At 37.5% G+C, this 24,607-nt stretch overlaps 1 protein-coding gene across 3 annotated transcripts in view; it reads right to left on the minus strand.

The window, feature by feature from the left end:
* CPQ (carboxypeptidase Q) overlaps positions 1-24,607 on the minus strand; it is a 703,529-nt gene that overhangs the window by 621,332 nt on the left and 57,590 nt on the right. The window contains exons 1-2 of one of the 3 annotated variants that reach the window (XM_007488143.3): positions 20,154-20,276; positions 18,819-18,950 (exon numbers count right to left, since the gene is read on the minus strand). The exons of 1 other annotated variant lie outside the window; for it this stretch is intronic. The gene's annotated coding sequence lies outside the window, so the exon portion shown is untranslated. Of the gene's footprint in view, positions 1-18,818; positions 18,951-20,153; positions 20,277-24,607 lie in introns of those variants that run through there. One more of the 3 variants, XM_007488142.3, reaches the window with a different exon arrangement.

A 24,607-nucleotide genomic window follows, 5' to 3' on the forward strand; every position in this document is an offset into this window, starting at 1 on the left:
AGACAATTTGAATAGGGCTCAACTTAATGCTCAAAAAAAAAAACCCAACTCTAGAAATCCATTATTAACAACTCACACTTCAAACAACAAGTTTTTAATGTTTCATAAACATTTAAGTGGGCTATTTCAGATTGTGAAGCCCACTAGCATGTGGAAATGATCAAGGACAAAGCCTACCTTCCCAGGACCACTACTTCCATTTGCACTGGGGGCCTGTGATGAGGTTTCAGGGGAAAGAGTTTAAGTTGAACCCATTAAAACAGGGAATATATGTAAGGCAAAAGCAGAATAGCAAGTCCCAACAGAAGTTTGTAGAAGTCCACTCCTATGTGACAGTCCCAGGACTATTTCAAATAAATAATATTTGCAAAGTGCTAGGCACAATGCCAGAACATAGTAAGAGCTTAGTAAATACTGTTCCCTTTCTCTTCCCTCCTGTGATCAAACCCAGGGCTGTCTTATCATTGATTCCAGGGAAATAAAAAATACTGGGATTAATCCAGAGGTCAAGCTATGAGTTTGAGTCTCTTGTAGCAGTGATCTGAGGGTAATATGGCTTCAGTAAACTAATCAGTGCTGACCTATTCCAGAACCTTGAGATAGGTAGATGCAAGAAAACTCAGAATCATAGACTTTAGTGTAGGCAGGGACCTAAGAAGTCATCTATTGAGTCTTTTTGATTAAAAGTTATAGAACTGGAGCCCAGAAAGGTTAATCAATCTACCCAAGGTCACTAAGATAGTAAATGGCATAGTCCTTGATTTCAACCAAAGGTATATAGGCTCATAAGATCTTAGATAAAGGAAAGAAAGGAATTTCAATGGCTGACTAGTCCAAACTCTTCATTTTGCCGAATAAGAAACTGTAGCCCAAGGAATAGTTCAAGTGTTAAAATAATAGCAATGTCAAAATTACCAGTCTTTCTGGGCTGCACCTGACTAACTGAACTTTCTTAAATCCTATGTCCTGTTCTCTATTCAGGGTAATCATTTCCCAAGACACAAGCCTATTTCCATCCAAATCATCCCTACCCTTTTTCTCAAATCTTTTTCTTCCTCTATTTCCTTTTATGTTGTATCCTCTATAATACACACTCCATCCCTAACAAACTTCCCTTCCTTTTTTTAAAACCCTTAACTTCCATCTTAGAATCAATACTGTGTATTGGTTCCAAGGCAGAAGAATTCCAAGGTAAGGGCTAGGCAATGGTGGTTAAGTGACTTGCCCAGGGTCACACAGCTAGGAAGTGTCTGAGGTCAAATTTGAACCCAGAACCTCCCATCTCTCAACCCGGTTCTCAATCCATTAAGCCACCGAGATGCCCCCCAAACTTTCCTTCTTTTCTGTGTTACCTCTCCTAATTTTCACCCCCTCACCCACTCTCCTGATCCTGGGTCATACTCAAACCAATCTCCAATGTCTGATGACTTATACTACCTAGATGAGATGGGAGTTATCAGCCCTATGCCTATTAGCTACTGACTCCTAACATCCTCCAGGCTTTACCATCTGCCCTGCCTTTTAGTCCTGCAGAACCACTGTCATCCAACCTACTGACATTAGCTAAAGATCCAAGGGCCTTTTCATCCATCCAGTAGCTGAACTTTCTTTCATGGGTTGATTCCTGTAATGAGAAATAAGATTCTGGAAAGGAGGAATTGTTGTATAATAAGTACTTAATAAATGCTTTTTCATTCATCCATTCATTCTTCCAAAGACTCGCTCTCTTTAGAGGACACTACATCCCTTCACTGCTGTCATCTGTGCTGGCTGTTTCTTCTCTCTTAGTCCTAATTCACTAAGCAAAGATGAGGAGGAGGAATATTCCTAGTCCTCCATTGTCACATCTAGACCCTTTCTCTGACACCATCACTTAGCAATTTTGCCTCTTCCTGGGTGTATGCTATCTCTCTCTGTCACCTGGTCCAGCTACATGTCACTATAATCTGTCTTCAGGTCACTCTCTCCTGCCTTTCTCCAATTCAAGAAGCACTTACTAAGTACCTATTACATACAAGGCAGTGCGCTCTGTCCTGAGTATATGAAGACAAAAATGAAAAAACGATCTCTTAGGGAGCTGATAGTCTACTGGAATTCAAATACCTGGTTGAGAATTTTCCTTCACAACTTAGCTATTCTGATCAATACCCATTCAAGACAATTCTAAAGGATTCATCATGAAAAATGCTATCTATCTCCAGGGATAAAACTGATAAACACTGAGGGCAAATTGAAGTATTTTCTTACTATCTTTACTTTTCTTACTTTTTGCAACATGGCTAATATGTAAATATGCTTTGCTTGATTTCACATGTATAATTGATATTATATGTTTGCCTTCTCAATGAGTGGGAGGGAACAGGAAGGAAGGAGATGATTTAGAACTAATTTCTAGTGTTAAAAAGTTATAATAAATTTTAAAAATAAATACTTGCTTAGTCAAAAATATTTTTCCCTTTCCATTCTAACATCTACACTAAGTATGGTGACTTCAGGATATATACTAATGACTTTTCCTAGCTGTGTGATCCTAGATAAATCACTTAATCCCAATTGCCTAGCCCTTACCAATCTATTGAATCTAAAACAGAAAATAAGAGTAGATAGAGAGATAAAGGTATCTATATACTGATGTCTCCCAATTTAACAATCTTTTCAGCTCCCATGATCTGCAGCTTCACTTCACTCAGGCCCTCCCACCCTATATGACAATCATCATAGCACTGCTGCTTACATAATTTTGAACACTGAAGCTCTCCTCTTTGACCATAATCTCCTGATCTCCTATCTCTCTCTCTCTCTCTCTGCCTTGTTCCTAAGCCTACCTTCTATACTCACCCCAAGTTATATTTCCTCCATCCTTTGCCAATCTTCCAATTCTTTACTCTTGCTGTTTCCTCACATTGACCCTATCAATAATCAGTGCAATTGTATATTTTCTTCTACCTTTGTATCCCTTGCTTCCTTATCCTTCTGCCACCTATACTCTATCAATCATCAATCCTCTATAAACCCCACCATCTGCCTTCTCCACTTATATTTCCATACCAATAAAACCCATTGAAGTAAGTCATACAACCATGGGGTCTAGATCCGCCACAAATTCACACTATCTATTCTCAAATGGATTCCTCATTGCTGCTTGGCATAATTTCCATTCCTCTCTGAGGAGACTCTTTATCCTACATCCCACAGTGGATGTTCCAAAATTTAAACATTTAAAAATTTCTTTTTTCCCCAAAAGGATCTCAACACCGTACCCATACCACCTTATCCAGGAGATGTCATAGTTTTCTCCTCTACTGAAAAAGACTTAAATCATTCTCTATGAGATGCTTCATCTACCATATGCCATTCCTCAAAAATCCTATACATCTTCATCCATTTTCTTTACTCTGGTCTCTAAGAAATAGCCCTTCTCTTTAACAAGAACACCTTTTCTCTTTACCCTTAATTTAGTCTCCTTCCTCTTCACCTGTATCTATTGTTCTCATTTTTCTTCTTTCCATAGTCTCTGCCTTGAGTTCAAAGTTGTCTCTATGAAATTAAGTCTCAAATCAATGTACAGTTTCCTCAACTGTAAAATGGGAATAAAAATAGTACCTACCTTCCAATGGATAGAGTGTCAGGCCTGGAGTCAAGAAGACTCATTTTTCTGATCTCAAATTCGGCCTCAGACTTAATAGTTGTACAATCTTTGGCAAGTCAGTTAATCCTATTTGCCTCAATTCTTTAAAATGAGCTGGAGATGGAAATGGCAAACACTTCAGTATCTTTGCCAAGAAAACCCAAATGGGGTCATGGAGAGGAGCAGATGACTGAAATGACTGAACAACAAATCAGTTTTTATGAAGTCAAAATGAGAAAATATTAATAAAGCACCTAGGACAGTGCCTGGCATGTATTAGGTGCTTAATAAATGTCCATTTCTTTTTTCCTTCCCTCAGAGGAAGCTAGGTGGTATTGTTCCCAGAGTTAATAAGACTAAGTCCAAATCCAATCTCACACTCTTATAAGCTATGTGATCCTGGACAAGCTATACCACCTCTGACTGTCTCAATTTGCTTGTCTATAAAATGGGGATAACAGAACCTCTCCAGGTTATTAGTAGGATTAAATGAAATAATACCTATTTGAAAAACATTAAAGCACTATATATATATATATATATATACTTAATAATTGCTAGTATAAATATATACTAGTATATACTATATATACCATATACATACATATGTTATTATACTAGTATATGCTAGTGTGCATATATACATATATATGTATATGTAGTTACTAGCCATTATTATTAAGTGGCTTGCTCAAAGTCATACAGTCAGAATGTATTAGACCTGGGACTTAAAGGCAGATCATCCTGACTCCAAAGCCACCTCTCTAACCACAGTCCCAAGAAACACAAGAGATAAATTATTTTGTTTGAGAAGCTGTTGTTTTTGTTTTTTGTTTTTGCTGTTGGGTGAATAGAAGGGAAGGCAAGAAGAACAATCTGGACAGTTTGTGCCCCTTCCTAAATGGTAACCAGGCCTAAAACCACGAGAAAAGGTAGATTATCATAATTCCTTTTATTCCCTCCACCATAAGCACTGCTATAATGTAATGATCTCAGCACCTGAAAATACAGTAACTGCTCTCAGGAAATGCCTGCTAGATTGAATCAAATCAAATTCTGTTGCAATAATTGACAGCCAAATCAACCTAAGTGGACTTTAATTTTCTTAAGAGGACCATGGAAAGGATAAAATAAGAACACACACACACACACACACACACACACACACACACACACACACACACACACACAAAATGGAACCTGTCTCACAAGTAAGAAAGGCAATAGACTAAACAGAAACCTCATGCTTCTATGTCACCAAGGTTTTCTTTGTGAAGAAAGACAAAAAGTGACAAACAGGGCAAGCACAAAATGGAATTGACTACATTTTGACATATTGAAAATCGCTGGTGACTGTGGAAAGGAGTCATTTCCCAATTATCTGTCAGTATAGGGCTATAACAGATGAAAAATCAATATCCAAATAGAAGAAAATTAAAATGAAAGGATACAGTATGAAACTTTTTCAACAATGATGATATATCAGTAGTCTAATATGTTCAAGGCATTCTGCAAGGTACTGGGGATACAAGGTCAAAAACAAAATTGTCCTGCCCTCAAGAAGGTTATGTTCTACTAAGGGGATACAACATGTACATTCATAAGTAAATGCAAAATACATGCAAATTAATTTTAAATAAAGAAAGTATTAAAAACTTGTGGGAAAAGAAAAGACCTCATGGGGATGTGGGACCTGAGGTGTGCTTTAAAGAAATCTAAGGATTCTCTAAAATAGAGCTTGAAAGGAAGGGTGTTCCAGAAATGGGAGACCATTTATGTAAAAGGCACGAAAAATGCTAGATCTAATACAGACCCTGATATAATGTGAAAAGGAGGGGCAAGAAACTGGAAATGAAAAAAAAAAAGTGTTGACATTGGTTTAGAATACTATTATTTCCTAATGAAACCCATCTAGGAAAAGTATCTGTTTAAAAACAATCTTAGGGCTATTCTATATGATTTGGAATGAAATAAAAAATTAAGCTAGCCAGAATCTAGGCTTACCAAATGGCTCTAGAAATGGATCCAAAAATACCTGAAAGAAAACCATCTTTTAGGCAGGATAGAAGTAGGCAACAGCTGAGCACCCAGCAACAAACAACCCTGATGAGACAAAGAAGCAAAGAATACAATAGGGAGAAAGTCTGTGATTGGTTATTTCAACCTTTCAGAAGAAGTATTCTGATTGGCTAATGTCTATTAAAGGTTCCTACTGAGGTTATACAATTAATTTATTGACCCAAGTGCAACTAAATTCATTTTTAAGCATTTAGTTTGATCCTTTGTCTATATCTTTTGCAATGTTGATTCTTCATGAATATTAACTACCACTTCCAACTTTTGTGTTACATGTATATCTAATAGACATGCTTTTTCTGCCTTCATCTGAGTTTTGTTGATAAAAAATATCTCAAAGAATAGGGCTGCAGACAAAATCCCATGGCATATCACCAAAGACCCATGCAGTATAAAACACAATGCCTATCTCCATCTTGTTCACAAAGATATGCATGAGGTACTTTGTCATAAAACTTGATGAAATCCAAATAAACTGGTTATATGTATGTCAAAGGTTTCCAGAATTTAGCAGTTTATGGTATTCCCGGTATCTCAGTAATTTTTTCATTGAGTTCCTAGGTGAATTATATAGCATTGTAGGCAAAAAGAAATACCCCACAGTTCTATTTATTAAGAGATTAAATTCAAATAAAAAGTATTGATGTCCTAAAAATATAGGTACCATTAGAAACATATATCTATATATTAATTTAAAGAAAATGTTATTATTTCATTCTTAAATAATTTCATAATAACTTACTAATGGGACATATGTGTGCCCCTTTTGGGCACTGCACAGCTTCTCAATTATTGGAATCAGATTGAATATCACAACCCTAATCTTCTATTCTCCATTGATTTTTATGGGTATTTTTTTAATTTAGCAATTGTCAAAAACCCAACATCAAAAAGTATGATGTCATAAACAAAAACTTTCAAGAAGGTGATGGGTATAGCCAAATATATAAGTAACAAAAGCATACCTCAAACATTTGAGAATGTCATTTAAAGGGATATAGCCAATGTCATGTTAAAATTGAATTAACTTATAGTTCAAGCAGTGTTCAACAGATGTTGAATATCATTGTTTCCCTCAAAAATGTAAAATATCTGAAGGTACCCCTATGAGTTCAGTGAGGCCCCAATGTGATGCCACACAATTTTGAAACTGAAGGTAAGTGATATTCTCTAGTTCTATCAACATAGTTACTAATTCAAAAACAGATAGGAGATTGCTTGGACTGGACTTCTTAGTAAACCTATTTTGGTTCTTGGCATTCATCACTTTCTCTTCTAAGAGTTCACAAATAGTCTGTTTACTCATCCATCTTAGAATTTAGGAAGAGTCAATTGGTTTGGATACCTGGAATCTCTTTTCTCATCTCTGAATATCATCATTGTCTGAAAAAGCTTCTACTTCAGATGCTAGCTGTCATGACCTCTCCTATCTCCCTAATCTTTTCAGTACCAGAAAGAGTAGCAGTTGTTATAGGAGCAACAAATTGGTGAGAAGTATCTTGAGCTGAGATAGAGACTGCTCCTTTACCTATGAAACCAAATCTTTTTCTATTATATTTTTTATTTTTAAAATTTTTCCAGGATTCCATGATTCATGTTTTCTCCCTCCCCTCATCCCACCCCCTCCCAGAGTTGACAAGCAATTCCATTGGGTTACATATATATATATATATATATATATATATATATACATATATATATATATAATCACTTGAACACATTTGCATGTTAATTCATTTTTATAAAAGAGTAATCCTTTAAAACCAAAACCCCAAATCATATACCCATATAAACAAGTGATAAATCATATATTTTCTTATGGAATTCTACTCCCACAGTTCTTTCTCTAAATGTGGATAGCATTCTTTCTCATAAATCCCACAGAATTATCCTGGATCATTGCTTTGCTATTAGTAATAAAGTCAATTGCCTTTGATCATCCCAATGTTACAGTTTCTGAGTTTAATGATCTTCTGGTTCTACTTATTTCATTCTACGTCAGTTCATGTAGGTCTTTCCAGTTCTTACAGAAATCTATTCATCATTCTTTATAGCACAATAGTATTCCATCACCATTAGATACCACACCATGGGACATCCCCTCATTGAAACCAAAATTTTTAAGGAACAAATGGTCTTTGGGTGTCCCCCGGGGTGGGAGGAGGAACTAAACATTGAAGAATGAATGAGGGAATGAACAAATTTAGATCAAAGTTGGAGTGCCAGGTCACATATCTTTCAGAAATCATAAAGCCAACACTGATAATTTTATTTCCACAGTAGTAAGAATCCAGATAATCTACACATGAATAAGCAAACTTTCTGAGTATGGAAAGAGATTGAATGTCAATGGGATAGAGGATGAAAAAAAGAGATTTATGGATTATTGGAGACATTTATATCCCTGGGAAGACAGAGGGGGAGGGGTAGAAAGAGAGAGAGAGAGAGAGAGAGAGAGAGAGAGAGAGAGAGAGAGAGAGAGAGAGAGAGAGAGAGATTATCAAGGACTGATCATGTTCTGTTGCTCAAGATCGGAACTTAAGAATTGCTCACACATGCTTAGACTTGGAGTACCCTCAGTTTGAATCCTAGGGGCTAGCACAAATACTGCACTAAAAAATGCTCTTCTAGTTATGCGCTGCAAAGAAGATATATGAAAGGCATCAGTTGCCCCTATACGAAGGCATATGTGCTTGGTCTGACCTTAACATCTTGGAGAGCATTTCAGAACTTTTCACCAGAGGTAAGGGATTGATTTCCAGAAAACCTTAAGCATAAATTCCTTTTTCAGGGCATTTTTTTACCCCATCTAGGGTTGTTATCTTAATTAGAACTAAACTATTCACCCTAGGGTGCCATAAATAAGAACACCTGGGAGAGAGATCAAGATTATACTACCCAAGTACATGTGAGTGCCCCAGTATTTTGTCCTTTGAGAAGTTTTTTTTCATTTTCTATTATTTTGGTTTCCTATTGTTAGCTATCTACCCCCCCATTTCTATTTGTCATTAGAAACAGAGTCATCCAAGTACCAAGTAAGGCAGGAGCCTAAAAATAAGAAATTATGGAATTTTTTCTGAATTTATATAATTATATCTGGAATATAAGCATAAGAACCAGGCCCACGAAGATACAGAGATCTTCCAAGAAGTATCTTCAAGGACATTACTATAAGATCTTAGGTTAGGCAATCAAAAAAGAAAATAACTCCTAAAGTCATTCTAAGTCATCAGAAATCTATCCACAATTAGGAATTTCAGTGTATCTGAAAGCACTCCATTTTTTCTCATGAGGATTATTAGTGATTGTATTATTAAGGATTTATTTTTGAAGTGCTCCCATCCTTTTAAAGTTATTTTGCCTTTTCTAGTCTTTAGTCATGGAATCATGCCTACCATTTCTCTAAACTTTTTAGAAATCTTGATAGCTATGAAGAATGAATCAAATATTTATAGAGCATCTATTAGCATCAAGACCCTATTCTTTTGATCTGGTGATCACCAAGGAAACTTGCGAATTGGAGAAAATCTGCCTCTGTCTTCCATAGTGCCATTACTTATATAGGTCATTTCAAGGAATTCCCTGACATTGATAATTGGCAAATTAGAAGTGTCTATGAAACCAATCCCTGAGGTGTAGAATGTTAGTACACAATCTTAGATTGGAATGTGGCCAGAAGGTTTGTGCTGTGGTCAGAGGGATCACTGATGTGAGTCAGAGACAGTGACTAAAGAATGAACAATTTCATATTAATGCACTTTTTCTCAATGTCCTCTGCTGGAAATTATTAGGAATTTGGTGGTCATCTCTAGGTACACAATGCTAGACTTAAATTTATAACTCCAGGTACTTATTTCCATAGAGTTTGTTAATAATCACTTGAAATAGAGAAAGCAGATAGGAATAGATTTAAAGTCTCCTTTCTACTGTAAGTCTTACCACGTGTAGATCATCTCCCAGGATTCCCAGTCCATCTCCCCTGCCTCATCCAGGAAAGTAGAGAGAGGTCGGGTCAAACCTACACCTTTTTATTCACATTCATAGATGCAGTGCTGGCAAGCAAAATGGGATGAACCAGGTTGGCAATCCAGGATGGGGAGGGAATGAAATTCCCTCTACACAACAAGCAAGAACATGGGTTCTTAACCTGGCATCCATAGAATCAAAAGACATTTGGGGATAAATTGTAGAGAGTCAATGAATTTAGCTTTTAAAAATGCAGGAGGCTTCCTTTGTAATCTTACATATTTTACTCTGTATATTTAAAAACATTACTGTGAAAAGGAATCCATATATTTCACCATTATGACAAAGGAGTTCATATCATAAAATATTTGAGACCTCTTCTCCTAAAAGGTTTAATTACTTCAAGTTAAATGGTGAACTTCAAGTTAAATGATGCTGGAGAGAATAGAGAATGAAGACCAAGTACTGGTGCCTCAGTTGAAAGAAAGACAGAAATTCCATTTAAAATAATTTGTTGTTTTCCATTCATTTCAGCCATATTTAACACTTTGTCATTTCATTTGGGTCACATTTGGGGTTTTCTTGGCAAAGATATGATAGTGATTTGCCATTTCCTCCTCCAACTCATTTTCCTGATAAAAAACTGAGGCAAACAGCTGAGTAATTTGTCCAGGGTCACTTAGGTATTAAGTGTCTGAGGCCAAATTTAAACTTGGGAAGATGAGTCTTCCTGACACCAGGCCCTGCTCTCTATTCAATGTACCACCTAGCTGACAAGATTATATAAAATACTTGCCAAAGTACACATAGGAATTACAGGAAAAGAATCACAAAACAATCTTTACACAAATAAAGACCTAAATAGTTGAAAAATGTTAATTTAGTATAGGTAGACCAAGCTACTATAATAAAAATGACAATAACACCCAAGTTAATTTACTTCTTCTGTGCCACACAAATCCAAGCACCAAAGGATTGCTTTATAAAATGAGAGAGAACAAATTCTAAAGTGTTCTCTTAGTTTACATGTTGCATTTCATTCCAGTTCTGAGTTTGAAGTGCCCTAGTCCTAAACTCATGGACCAGACCTGCATTCCTACTTCACAGCTTGTTGTTAAATGATGCTTGTATTATATTATTTCTGATTTGTAAAGGTTCTGCTCTTTATCATCAGCTTCCATATTTGACATGGTCATAGGAGTATGGAAACTCCCTTTGATCATGATTCCCCTAACTTAAAACCTACGTAGTTGGCAATGACACTATGAGAGTCTGAGTCCTACAAACAATATTTTCTATAATGCCACCTTCTTTCCTTCTTGCCTCTCCTTGAATTTCCCTGTCTCCTCAGGTTCAACACCTGTGCTATGCCAACTTGTGAAGCTTTACTCCTTTCAAGTTCAGCTGCCCCTGCCTCATCACCCTACTTTCTTCTCCCTTCATCCCAATCCCTGTCCATTAGGAAAGTCCTAGTATTTGTTGACAAATCATTTCAACAATTTTCATTTAAGTCGAGGAGGCTTTCCATTCTTGGGTCCTAATCCTTGATGAATGAGATATTAGTGGAATTTGCCCTAATCCAGACGTGGGACAGACACAAGTCTATTCACCCAGAAAGATAGTACTCAAACTTTTCAAAGAAGCACTCACTGCCACCACTCACCAAAAAGAAAGAAAAAGAAAAATAGACTTTTTTTTTTCTGCCTGCCCACATTCAGTCAAATGATTGCTCTAAACAGGTTGTGTAATGTCCTATAAAGCTATTCCATGAAGTAGTTTCCAAGAGTAATCCAGCTTGGCTAGACCCTTCAATCTATGGAAGAATTCAAAGGTTCAACAGCCCAGTGAGCAGTTACCAAGCTGTCCTGTGGAATAGCATGACATGGAGAGATAAGTAAATCATTCTGTTCTAGAGCTGAAGAGAGTTAAACTGTCTAAAGAAGTGTAACCCATTGCCATTGCTCTTAAAGAGTTTTTAATTTTGGACACAAGTCCTGAGGCTGTCTTCATGGACAGGCAAATTGTTTTTAGGAAAGAAGGAAGAAATGAAGGAATGAGGAAGGGGGAAGAAAAAGAAGGAAAGGAAAGGAAAGGAAAGGAAAGGAAAGGAAAGGAAAGGAAAGGAAAGGAAAGGAAAGGAAAGGAAAGGAAAGGAAAGGAAAGGAAAGGAAAGGAAAGGAAAGGAAAGGAAAGGAAAGGAAAGGAAAGGAAAGGAAAGGAAAGGTGATTGGACCATTCATATCTAATCACATCCATCCCAAATTAGGGCAGTTATGGGCCATAAGATAGATATTACATACCAACTGTCATAATCCTTGGATAGTGTGTTGGAATGTGATATGAATGGTATAGTGGTCTAATGGAAAGAGCCTGAAACTAGAAGCCAGGAAACCTGTGTGTTCTAATGCCAACTCTGCTATTAATCAATCAGCTCTGTGACCTTCAGCAATTAGCTGAACCTCTCTGTGATTCAGTTTTCCTCATCTGTCAGGAAGGAATAAAAATATCTGTCCTATCAATCTCCCCAGGTTGTTGGGATAATCAAATGAAAAAGATAGACTTAAAAGAGCTTTGCAAAGTAAAAATGTATAGTGTTCCTTATGGTTCTCCACTTAAGCCAACAGTCACAAGCATAAAATCTGACCTGTTCATGTCATTCTGCTACTCAAATACCTTCAATGGTTTCTTACCATCTTTAGTATAAAATAAAAATCTTTGACCTTTAATTTAAAGATATTCAAACTCTGGTTTCTATCTACTTATCCAGTCTTGTTTGCTATTATAAGCCTTTTCTACTCTAGTCACCTAGGTGGCACAATGGATAGAGTGCTGGGCCTGGAGTCAGGATGACTTGTCTTTTTGAGTTCAAATCTGGTCTCAGATACTTACTAGCTGTGTGACCTTGGGCAAGTCACTTGATCCTTTTTACTTTAGTTTCTTTATCTGTGAAATGAACTGGAAAATGAAACTGTAAACTACTCCAGTATCTTTGCCAAGAAAACCCCAAATGAGGTCACAAAAAGCTGAACAAAATTGACTGAAAAATAACTGAATAATAACAATGACAACAAAAATGCTCCAGACAAGCTGGCTTGCTAGCTAGTCCACAAATGAGACATACCACTTCCATGCCTTTTGAAGAGATGATCTCTTCAAAAGGGAGGAAGGAAGGAAGGAAGGAAGGAAGGAAGGAAGGAAGGAAGGAAGGAAGGAAGGAAGGAAGGAAGGAAGGAAGGAAGGAAGGAAGGAAGGAAGGAAGGAAGGAAGGAAGGAAGGAAGGAAGGAAGGAAGGAAGGAAGGAGGAGAAGCCTTCAGACAACAACTCTCAGAATAATTTTCTAATTGTATAAAATACATAGTGTGACAAATGAAACAAATTACAGTGAAATTCAGTCATCCAAATACTTTTTAAAAACCCAAGTTCAGGAACACCTGGTTAAGAACCCCCTGATTTAGTCTAATATAAGCTCATTAGGGACAGGAAATATTTTATCTGTGTCTTTGCATCCACAGTGCCTCTAATAGCACTGGTACTTTTTGAATTGTTAAAAGTAAAGGGGTAACTATACGTAATTCTCCTAATCAAAAAAAAAAAGAGTCTAGAAGAGATGGACACTTATCTGGGTATAAGAATTTCAGAAATGGAGGAGGAACAGCTGTTTTTAGGTATGTGTGACTCAAGGAAGTAAAAGATAATAAGATATAGAACAGAGCAGACAGCAATGAGCAGCCAGCCTGCCTACACTGCTGGGAACTGTTCTTTTTTATCCTATGTCAAACATTGGATCCTTACCAGGCAGTATCTGCACCAAGGACAGACCCAGGCTACTCTGGTCCTTTGGTCAATACTCACAGACCACACTTAATTTTCAAAAATTATTAATGAGTAAAATAAAACACAGGCCTCCTCTTAAGTAAAGTTTTCATTATGGGATATGGATGTTAATATTAAACTGAGTCTCTCTGCTTTTGCATTTCCTGGCTGGAACACTTAAAATTAATGAGCCTTATGCTGCGCTCACGTTTTTGCTCTATAAGGCACACACAAGGATTGTTTTTCTCCCATCCAAATAGGCCATGTAGGCTTTCATCAACCCATCATCAAATAGCATTTATTAAGCTCCCACCTGTACATAGCAAATAACACTGCCATGAGCTAAAAAAGGTTGAGGAAAGGACAAGTTCATTTGACAGCTGCTCTTGAAGGAGATGGAGTGTTTGGAATGGCAGATATTTTTAGAGGTTCAGAGGATGATACATTTAGAAGTTGGAAGGGATCTTATTGGCCATTTAGCCTAATCCCCTTATTTTACAGATGAGGAAAGTAAGGTCCCAGAGACATGAAGGGACTTTCATGCAGTTAGTAATCCAATCATCAAAGCTGGGTTTAGAATTCAGATTTTCTAACTCTAGTGCTCATTCTCTTCTATAAAGGGTTCTCAACCTTTGTTTCCTTCACCATGGACCCCTTCTTGGAATAATGTTTTTAAATACTTATGATAAAATACATCACATTACAAAGGAAACCAATTAAGTCAAAATACTGTGATTAAAACAGTTTAAAAACAAATTCAAGGGTCTAAGGTGAAAAACCTCTGCCCTACATTATATCCTTTTGGTTCTGTAGCTTTATTGACTGGTCCACAGTTTACCTTTAGAAGCAACAAGGTTTAAAGAAAAGAGAGGTGGCTGTGGACCCACAAAGAACTTGTTTCAAGTCCTACCTCCAACACATACTAGCTGTGTGACCATGTGTGACCTTAATCTAAGTCTTGGTCTCTTCAAATGTAAAATGGAGGTAATACCTCTAGTCCTTATCACATATAGCCTCTGAGTTCAAAGCCAGAGCTCTTTCCCTCGGCACCAGGCTGCCTCCACATATGACGCCAATGGATCCTCAAAACAGTTCTATGAGGAAGGTACAGGAAGACCTTCATTGCAAGGGTCTGTAGGGAGAGGAGAAGTGGAGCTTGTGGTATAATTCCTCTTGGAAATCTGTGAAGATTTCCCACAAAGTTAACTCATAATGGAAAAATAAACCTGTCCCAACAGGTATGAAGGGAGATGAGCTAAGCACTCTTCCTCCTCTATCACTAAATTGGTGGCTTTGTAAAAAACCAAAATGTTTGTACATATTGTGTTTAAAAGAAAGAAAAACCTCATTAGATTTCACATCATGACCAGTACTGATTTAGTGGACATGGATATTTTGAAGAAAAAGGTCTATTAAAAAAATCAACAGTATAAGTAAGAATTGAGGGAAGGAAAGAGCTTCCCAAAATTATGATAACCAATTGTTTTTAAGCACTTCAATGGCACTCAATTATAGACAAAGGTTATCACTCAAATGTAAATAGGACTGACACTTCTTTGGCTGGTGACAGTCTAATTTCAAAACATCCTAATCCATTAAAGTGGGACTTCCAGTAGGATTGTTATTTCATTGTGCTTTTGAGTCCTACTTCTGTACGAACCTAGCTGCATAACCTTGGACAAACTACTTAATTTCTCCGATCCAGAGTCTTTTTATCTGTAAAATGGCAGTAATGTTGCCTGCTTGACATAGATCACAAGGTTGTTATGGGGTTAAATAAGATGATATCAAACGAATATACTTCATAAACCATGAAGTGTTATATAAATATAAGAAATTATTACATAATTATACTAATTATAATATTTAATTAAATATAATTATATAATGATATTAAGGCCACACAAGTCATTTCTATATTTCCACAATTAATAGATGGGCTAGAAGGGAAGTTGGAGAGAATGTTTTTCTCACCTAATAGAAGGAATTGAAAAAAAACTTAGTTGTTTTTAATACATAAATAAGAAATAGTTAAAACAAAAAAAAAAAAAGCCTAGCCTGAACTTAATCTAGCCAAGTGGACAACTCTACACTCTTTTTGCCTTCTTAAAATGGTTTCCTTATAAGGAGAGTCCACCTCTTATTTGATCTAATTATCTAGAATGACGTTTGAAAATAGCAATCTCACTCCCACCGCTGGCACAGAAACATCAGCTAAGAAGGAGATATTCATGATACCACTAACCACTCTCTCCCCAACCCCCCCCCCCAAATGATGTTTGGGCATTTTCAAATTATAATATTAATAAAAAAAGTTTACATGTATTATAACCTTGGAAAACTTATGGGTAGATTTGATACTAGAATAAAATAAAGAAAAAAATTTTTAACTTACATGTATATAGCAACTGAAAATTTACAGAGTACAACAACCCTACCTGTGAGATGGGCGCTGGAAGTGTTCTTTTCTCCTGTTTTACAGATAAGGCGATTCTATGGGTTAAATTATTGGCCCATGACTACACAACTAGTAAGAGTCTGCTGCAGAAAGACCTGAATCCAAGTCTCCTCATTGCAAATCCCCCATTGTGCCACATAAGCTCATGGGAACTCCCACATTTTAAGGATTTGTAGGAAAGATTGAGTAAGCAACATTTTGATTTCAGCACTGAAATACCAGACAAATTGGCTATGAGACAGGGCTCCCCAAAAGTCTCTGCCTGAGCGTAATCATTTCTGGTGCCATTATAATAAAACTGGTTGCTAAGCATTCCTGTCCCCACCAGCAAGAAGCCCTAAAACCTCTGAGATTTCTCCTGAAAGTCATGGCAGCCAGTCAGCCCAGCAACATGAATTTTGAGATACCACTCCTCAATACCTCCTCAATTCAGCAAAGAAAGAAGCATGATTGCAATTAGGCAGACAAGCATACACACACGCACTCTCCTCACTCAGATGCTATAAGGAATGACTGATTAGGAAGAAATATTATCACTTCATTCCAAAGCTAAGTAATAGGGTTTTGAATGTTGACTCTATCTTCCCCAGCCTAGCTCTCAATGCAGAAAATTTAGCCAAATTAATATAATTTTTCTGTCATAGATAGGACAGATAAGCACCAAGGAACCTTAGAATCTTAGGATCAAGCCTTAAAAGAGATCCCCAAGTCCCACATATAGTCCAGTCTTGATCTAAAACATCAATATCTTATCACTGAAAAAATTCAAAATGTTAAATTACAAAGCTCTGTCCTAACAAGCGTGGAACTGACAACAAGATGATGTTCAAGAAGCATAAAACCAAAGGGTCAACAAGAATTATTTGCCACATATTTTAGGTGCTGAGGATAAAAAGCAAAGGAGGATATGATCATCTATGGAGGGTATACAAGGCAATTTCCAATTTCCCAGAGAAGGCATTAGCAGCTGAAAAGGATGGAGGGTCTGAAAAGGCTTCATGTAAGTGGGAAAGATTCAACATTAGATGAGAGGAAGAATATTCTAGGCATGGAGGAAAGCCTGCAAAGGTAGAGACACAGGAGATGGAGGGTCCTACATAACGAACATCAAGGCCAGTCTGGCTGGACTGAAGGATGCATGAAGAAGACAAATGTTTCATAAACTAAGAAAGGCAGATCAGAGCCAAGTTGTGAAGGTCCTAAAATACCCCCCCAAAAAAAATTGCACTTGACTATAGTCATTGGAGTTTATCAAGCCATAAGGTGGCATGTTCAATCCTTTAAGAAACTCATTTTGGCAACTATGTGGAAGGAAGACCTACATAAAAGGGCCCAAATAGTAGAAGGAGCAAACATCGATGCCCCATAATGGATAAACCTGTAATTGTGTGATCACACCCTGAATCTTGACTAGACAGTTTCAGGGTGGTTTGGATGTCACAATTTTATTTTTGTTAAGACTATATATGATATGAAGGGGACAGCTAAGTGGCAAAGTGGATGGAGCACTGGGCCTAGAGTCAGGAAGACCTGAATTCAAATATGACTTCAACACTAGCTGTGTGACTCTCTGCAAGTCACTTAAACTGGTTTGCCTCAGTTTCCCCATCTGTAAAATGAGCTGGAGAAGGAAATGGCAAACCACTGCAATATCTTTGCAAAAGAATACCCCAAATGGGATCACAAAGAGTCAGACACAACTAAAACAACTGAATAAACATGATCTGAAGAGTACTTTGAAATTGACTTTAACTAGCAATGTGAGAGGTAGTGGGAAAAAGCAGTGGATTTGAAACCAGAAGACCTGAGTTTAAATTATAGCTCTGCTTCATTCTGGGCCACCTCTTACCTCTTCAAGCCTGCTACCTCATTTATTAAATGAAGAGACTGGATCAGAAATAGATGGTCTTTGAGGGTCTTCCTAGTCCTGAATCCTGAAGATCCCAAGGACTGACATTTGTGAGTGAGCAAAAGCGTGGGGGGTTAGTAATTTAGGGGTAAAGGCAAGTAATTCTTAAATGGCTAAAGAATAAAAGGCCCCACTCAAGAATCTGACCTCCCCATCACCAACTCAATCCCTCACATAGTCTCTAATTTTACCATCACATAATCATTCCTTCTTATTACCAAGGAGATTCTTTTAAAATGTAAATACTTTTGATTTAATTCCTGCTGCCAGTTATTCACAACTTATTGTGAATAAGAAGCTCCAAACAGAAGAGATTTTTTTTTAAATGAGTCTGGAAACCAGTTGATATTTAAATTTAGTGGCAACCTGATAAAGAAGAACAAACATTTGCTCAGAAATTATAGATCCTAAGATCAAATCTCTCCCCTGTAGGGGTTGGAGTAGATAACTTCTGGGGACCTTGCAGTTCTAGTTCTATGATTATAATATTGTATTCAAATGTGAGTTCCCTAAATGCAGGGCTATCTTGCTTTTAGGTTTGTATCCCCAGTACTTAATACAATACTTTTGGTGTGGGAAGTACACAATAAATGCTTTTTATTTCATTCATCCACAAAGATTGCCTGGAGAGGGCAGGTTAGAGTCTATGTATATGATGAGGTAGAAGGTAAAAGGGAAGGGGTTCAAGGTAGATTTGTTCTCTGTCTCTCTGTCTCTGGGTATGTATATGTCTCTCTCTTTCTCTTTCCCCATTTCTAACAGAGACAGAGAGAGAGAGAGAGAGAGACAGACAGACAGACAGACAGACAGACAGAGATGGGGGGGGCAGAATTAAGGCAGAAGAGGATTTCTGAAATAAAAACAAAAATTTATGGTGATTTATTTGGCCTTCTCCCCAACCCTCGCCCCCTTTGCAGACCCCATGCACCAGTTATCATTTATTCACTAGCCATCCCAAAAGACCTACCCCTGGTGGATCGGAATTCAGTTGCCGGGCTCCCAGAAAGCAATCAGTCCAATGAAAATGGGTCAGCTCCACAGTGTTTACAAGGGTTAAGGGAAGGAATCACATTGCTTAATCCAGGTGAGGACTTGAACACTGGTTGAAGATAAAGAGAAGGCACACCCAGGGTCATGTTTTGACTTGAGTTACTAACTGAACACCAGTAATATTAGGATTGACCTAGATGGGTTTTGGACCACTGTCAACTCATAGATGATAATTTCTCAATCATTTGAGATTTTATTGACTAGACCTTAGACCAAGAAGGCCCTTGGCTTCCTTATTTTCTTCCTCCATTGAGTCTTTTCACTCAGGGTCCACTGATGTCTACATGGACAGAAGACTAGAAGTTCATATTTTTCAATTTCAGCAACTGTTAGGAAAGCTGTTAAAGGAGCCAATTGTTTTTCAGTTGTTTAATTTTCTCCAATTCTCTATGACTCTGTATGGGATTTTCATGTCAAGGATACTAGAGTGGTTTGCCATTTCCTTCTCCAGTAGATTAAGGCAGAGATTGAGTGATTTGTCCAAGGTCACCCTGCTAGAAGCCAAATTTGAACTTCATTCTTCCTGACTTCAGATCTATGGATCTATCCACTGAGTCATATAGCTGCTTATAAAGGAACTAGAACTCTTGGCCCGTGTTTTCTGGGAATTTTATTTAAATAATAATAGTTATTATTATATTTTAATCAAAAACTTATTTAAGAGCAGTGTTGCTTAGAGCAGTGGTGTCAAACCAAGATGGAAATGGGGGCTATTACACTCTACATAAAGACCCTTACAGCTGACATATTGGCTTAATTTTTAAAGGCAGCATTCTTTATGTTTTACTGTATTTTTAAAAATTTTGTTAAACATTTCTCAATTACATTTTAGTCTTGTTCTAGCCTCATTCAGAATTGACCTTGGAGTCAGGAAAACTAAACTCAGGTCCTGCATTGCATGTATATTAGATATGTGATCAAGAGTCAGTCACTTAACCTCTCTCAGTGCTTCAAGCAATTCTCTAGGACTCTCAGCTAGAGGGGTTGGGGATTCTTGTTTCAGAAAGTTTGAACACTAGAAGTTCCCTGTGATCATGAAATCAAAAAATTAAATAATAGCCTGCATTGTTTAGTGTTTAACTGTTTGCAAATGCCTTTAAGTACTTTGTCTCATTTAAGCCTCAAAACATCCCTATAAGTTGGATATTATCATCACCATTTACTTAGTAGTATAGCTAGTATCAACATGGAATCTAGAAGCCCCAAACTTGTAGCCTAATAAAATCTGATGAGCCCCAAGTTTTAGGACTACCTTGTAAGTTGGAGACCTCGAAGCTCATCCTTTTCCTCTGTTCCAGTAAGAATGCACCCAGAAGGTAATCTCTGGCTAGCAGTATCACATCAGTCTTATAAACTGAAGGTCCTGAGTTCCATCCTGGAAAGGAGAGTGGGATACAGTAGCTTCTGGAGAAAAGAAGTGTCACTTGGCTTAGGTTTGACCCCACCTGACTGAAACTGTCATTTACCTTAGGGTCCATTATTCAGACTGAAACTGCTAGCTGAGGATTGCCTTCTAGGTGTATTCTTACAGGAAGAGGAAACAAGGACAAGCTTTGGGGTCTCCAACTTACAAGCTAGTCCTAAAACTTGGGGTTCATCAGTTTTTACTAGGCTACAAGTTTGGGGCTTCTAGATTCCATGTCAAAAGCGAGTAAGGGTCAGAAGTAGAATCCAAACCCAACTTTCTCTCTCCAAATCCTCAGTATAACATGTATCTAATTTCCCTTCAATTGATGTCACTCAAGGTGTCATCCTCATTCATCCCCAATTTTTCTTTTTTTTAATTAAAAATTTTATTTAATTAATTTAGAATATTTTTCCATAGTTACATGATTCAGGTTCTTTCCTCCCCTTCTCTTCCCCTGACTCCCCCCATAGCCAACAAGCAATTCCACTGTACTTTACATGTGTCATTGATCAAGACCTAATTCCATACTATTAATATTTGCACTAGGATGATCATTTAGAGTCCATATCCCCAGTCATATTCCCACTGATCCATGTGATCAAGGAGTTGTTTTTCTTCTGTGTTTCTACTCCCACAGTTCTTTCTCTGGATGTGGATAGTGTTCTTCCTTATAAGTCCCTCAGAATTGTCCTGCTGTTACAGTAGACAAGTCCATTACAATGGATTGTACCACAGTGTATCAGTCTCTGTGTACAATGTTCTCCTGGTTCTGGTTTTCACTGTGTCAATTCCTGGAGGTCCTTCCAATGCATATGGAATTCCTCCAGGTCATTATTCCTTTTAGCACAATAGTATTCTATCACCAATAGATACCACAATTTGTTCAGCCATTCCCCAATTGAAGGGCATCCCCTCATTTTCCAATTTTTGCTACCACAAAGTGCATAGCCATAAATATTTTTGTACAGTTTTTTCCATTATTATTTCTTTGGCATCCCCAATTTTTCAATTTGTTGCCAAGTCCTGACAATTTTGCTTTCATAACCCTCTTTGATACGATATGCCCCTTTCTCTCCTCAGACACTGCTATCACCACAGACAACCCCCATCACCTTAGGCCTTGTGGAAATTTAACACTAGCAAGTACTCCTTTCTTTTTAATTTAAAGGAAGAGGTTAATCTTAAACTTAAAGCTACAGCTTGCTCTTTCCCCTACCCTCTTGTTGAATAAGAATGGAGACTAAGCATTTTGTTTCCTTCCCCCCTTCCTTGAGCTAACATGCAATTCCCCTGGGTTATACATGCATTACTGCTCAAAATCTATTTCCATATTATTCATATTTGTAATAAAGTGATCTTTTAAAACCAAAACCCCCAATCATATACCCACAGAACCAAGTGATAAATCATGTTGTTTTTTTTTTGCATTTCTACTCCCATAGTTCTTTCTCAATCTGGATAACATTCTTTCTCCTAAGTCCCTCAGAATTGTCCTAGATCATTGCATTGCTATTAGGAGCAAAATCTATTACATTTGATCATCCGCTAATGTTTCACTTTCTGTGTATAATGTTCTGGTTCTGCTCATTTCACTCTGCATCAGTTCATGGAGGTATTTCCAGTTCATATAGAAATCAAGCAGTTCATCATTCCTTATAACACAATAGTATTCCATCACCATACCATAATTTGTTCAGCCATTCCCCAATTGAAGGGCATCCCCTCATTTTCCAATTTTTTGCCACCACAAAAAGTGCAAGTATAAATATGTTTGTACAAACATTTTTTAATCTCTTTGGGGTACAAACCCAGTAGTGGTATAGCCAGATCAAAGGGTATGCAGTCTTTTAAAGCCCTTTGGGCATAATTCCAAACTGTCTTCCAGAATGGTTAGATCAATTCACAACTACCAGCAATGCAATAGTGTCTCAATTTTGCCAGATCGCCTCCAATATTTCTTTCTTTCCTTTGCTGTCATATTGGCCAACCTGCTAGGTGTGAGGTGGTACCTCAGAGTTGTTTTGATTTGCATTTCTCTAATCAGGAGGGATTTAGAACACTTTTTTATGTGCTTATTGATAGTTTTGATTTCTTCATCTGAAAACTGCCTAATCATATCCTTTGATCATTCATCAATTCTTTGCCAGTTTTCTTATACCTTGCTCTCTCCACATATTCTAGAATTCTGTGACACAAGGCTCCTTACTGTTCTTCACACAAGATGCTCCATCTCCTGACTTATAAGCATTTTCACTGCCTGTCCCCCATGCCCAGAATTCTTTCCCTCTTTATCTCTCCTCACTTTCATGACTTCCTTCGAGTTCAGCTAAAATCCCACTTCTTATAAGAAACCTTTTCCAATTCCCTCTACTGCTAGTGCCTTCCTTCTGTTGATTATTTACTATTTATCCTGAATATAATTTGTTGATTGTACACTGAAAAGTGTTATGTGTTATTGGAAAAATAAAATATTTAAATTTTTAAGGAAAAATAATCACATAGATAATGTTTTGGCAAATAGTTATTTGCATCTTGATTTCCCCTTTAGATTTTGAATTCTTTAAGAGCAGGGATCATTTTATGCCTTTCTTTGTGCCTAGTACTTTGCATCTGTGCTAAATTTAATAAATGCTTACTGATAAGTCTGACTCAAAATTTGAACTGTCTTTCACTGTTCAAATCTCATCAAAACACAAAGAGACCACAATATAGAAAGAGAATTGTATCTGTCAGGATTATTTCTAAGTGATCCAGTGGTCTTGCTTTCTGTCTCTTTTTCTGTATTTTGCTATTATTTTTTAAAAAAGGAGGGGGAAGTGTATACACACATACAAAGGCATATAATGGGGTGATATATTGATGCCTTTCCCTATGGCCTAGCAAAGAAGATTCTTTGGTTTTCTTCCAGAAAGGAGCCCAATCTACATGTTTACATGAGCCTGTGCTTCCTCCCCAGGGAGGATGGGATCAGGGCATGGCATAAAACCAGCCTTGCTGCCTTATGTACATTCTTTACCAATTATCTGAGGACTATAGCATGCAGGGCAACCCAGCTGTTGCCAATCCCCAAAGCCAAGGACCTATTCAACACCAAATGCAAACCATCAAAAACCCATTCTTGAGAAGAGCACAGCTGGGGAACATTGTCCTTCCTCATCACGGAAGCCCTCAATGAAGTACAGATGCTCTAAGTAGTAAATAAAGTGGCAGAGGGAGAAGTGGGGACAGAGAGAAAATACCTGGTAAGCTTAAAGTGCTGCCTTTATCTTCAGATCTTCCCATGCAGGTAGCACCTGCTACCATCACTCTGACTCCACACTCCCATAGTCTCCTCTCCCTTCCTCTTACCTCACCTGGCCCATCCCCACCCTTTTCTTGCACTGGCAGCTATTGGGGGTAGGGAGAAAGGGGATGAAATCTCTTGTTTTAGAAACAGAAAACAAAAACTGGAGGGAAATTTTGAGATAGGAACAATATGGTAGCCTCCCCCACCCATCCAAAATATGGTCCTCCATAAAATTACCAAATTTTCCACTTGATTTTGTCACTGCCTAAAAGTCCATCAATTGAGATTAATTTAACTTAACAAGTGGCCTCTATTTTTAACCCTTACTTTCCATTTTAGAATCAACACCATGTATTGGTTCTAAGGAAGAAGAATGAAAGAAAGAGCTAGGCATTAGAAGTTAAGTGACTGGTCCAGGGTCAAATATGTAGGAACTGTCTGAGGTCAGATTTTTAACCCAGAGCCACCGCCTCTAGACTTGGCTCTCTATCTAATGAGCTACCTAGATGCCCCTACGTGGTCTCTTTTTCAAACTGACATACTTCTGTCAAGATAAAGAAGCAACCAATCAATATACAAGCACTTATTAATCACCTACTATATGTATGATAGACAACATGCATGCAAAACCAAAAACAGTTCTCCCAAGAAGCTGATATTTTATACAAGATGTATAAAGATAAAGATGCACTGGGGGTGAAGATGGTACTAGCATCCAGCTAGGGGGGCAGAATCAAGAAAGGAGGTCATAGTGAATATGGAAATATGTGTTCTATAATAACACATGTACAACCTATATCACATTACCTGCTGTCTTAAGGCAGGGAGAGGGTGGGAGGGAGGGAATAAATGTCGATTACAAAATGTCAGAAATGATTATTAAAAGTTGTATTAACATGTAATCTGGAATTCTTTTTTCTGAAAGGAAGGAAACAAAGAATTCTAAGATAGGGAGGTGATGAGCGAGTGCATTCCAGGGACAGGGGCTTGTGTAATCAGTACCCATCACTAT

Source organism: Monodelphis domestica, chromosome 3, assembly GCF_027887165.1.
Source record: "Monodelphis domestica isolate mMonDom1 chromosome 3, mMonDom1.pri, whole genome shotgun sequence".
NCBI classification, from domain to species: Eukaryota; Metazoa; Chordata; class Mammalia; order Didelphimorphia; family Didelphidae; genus Monodelphis; species Monodelphis domestica.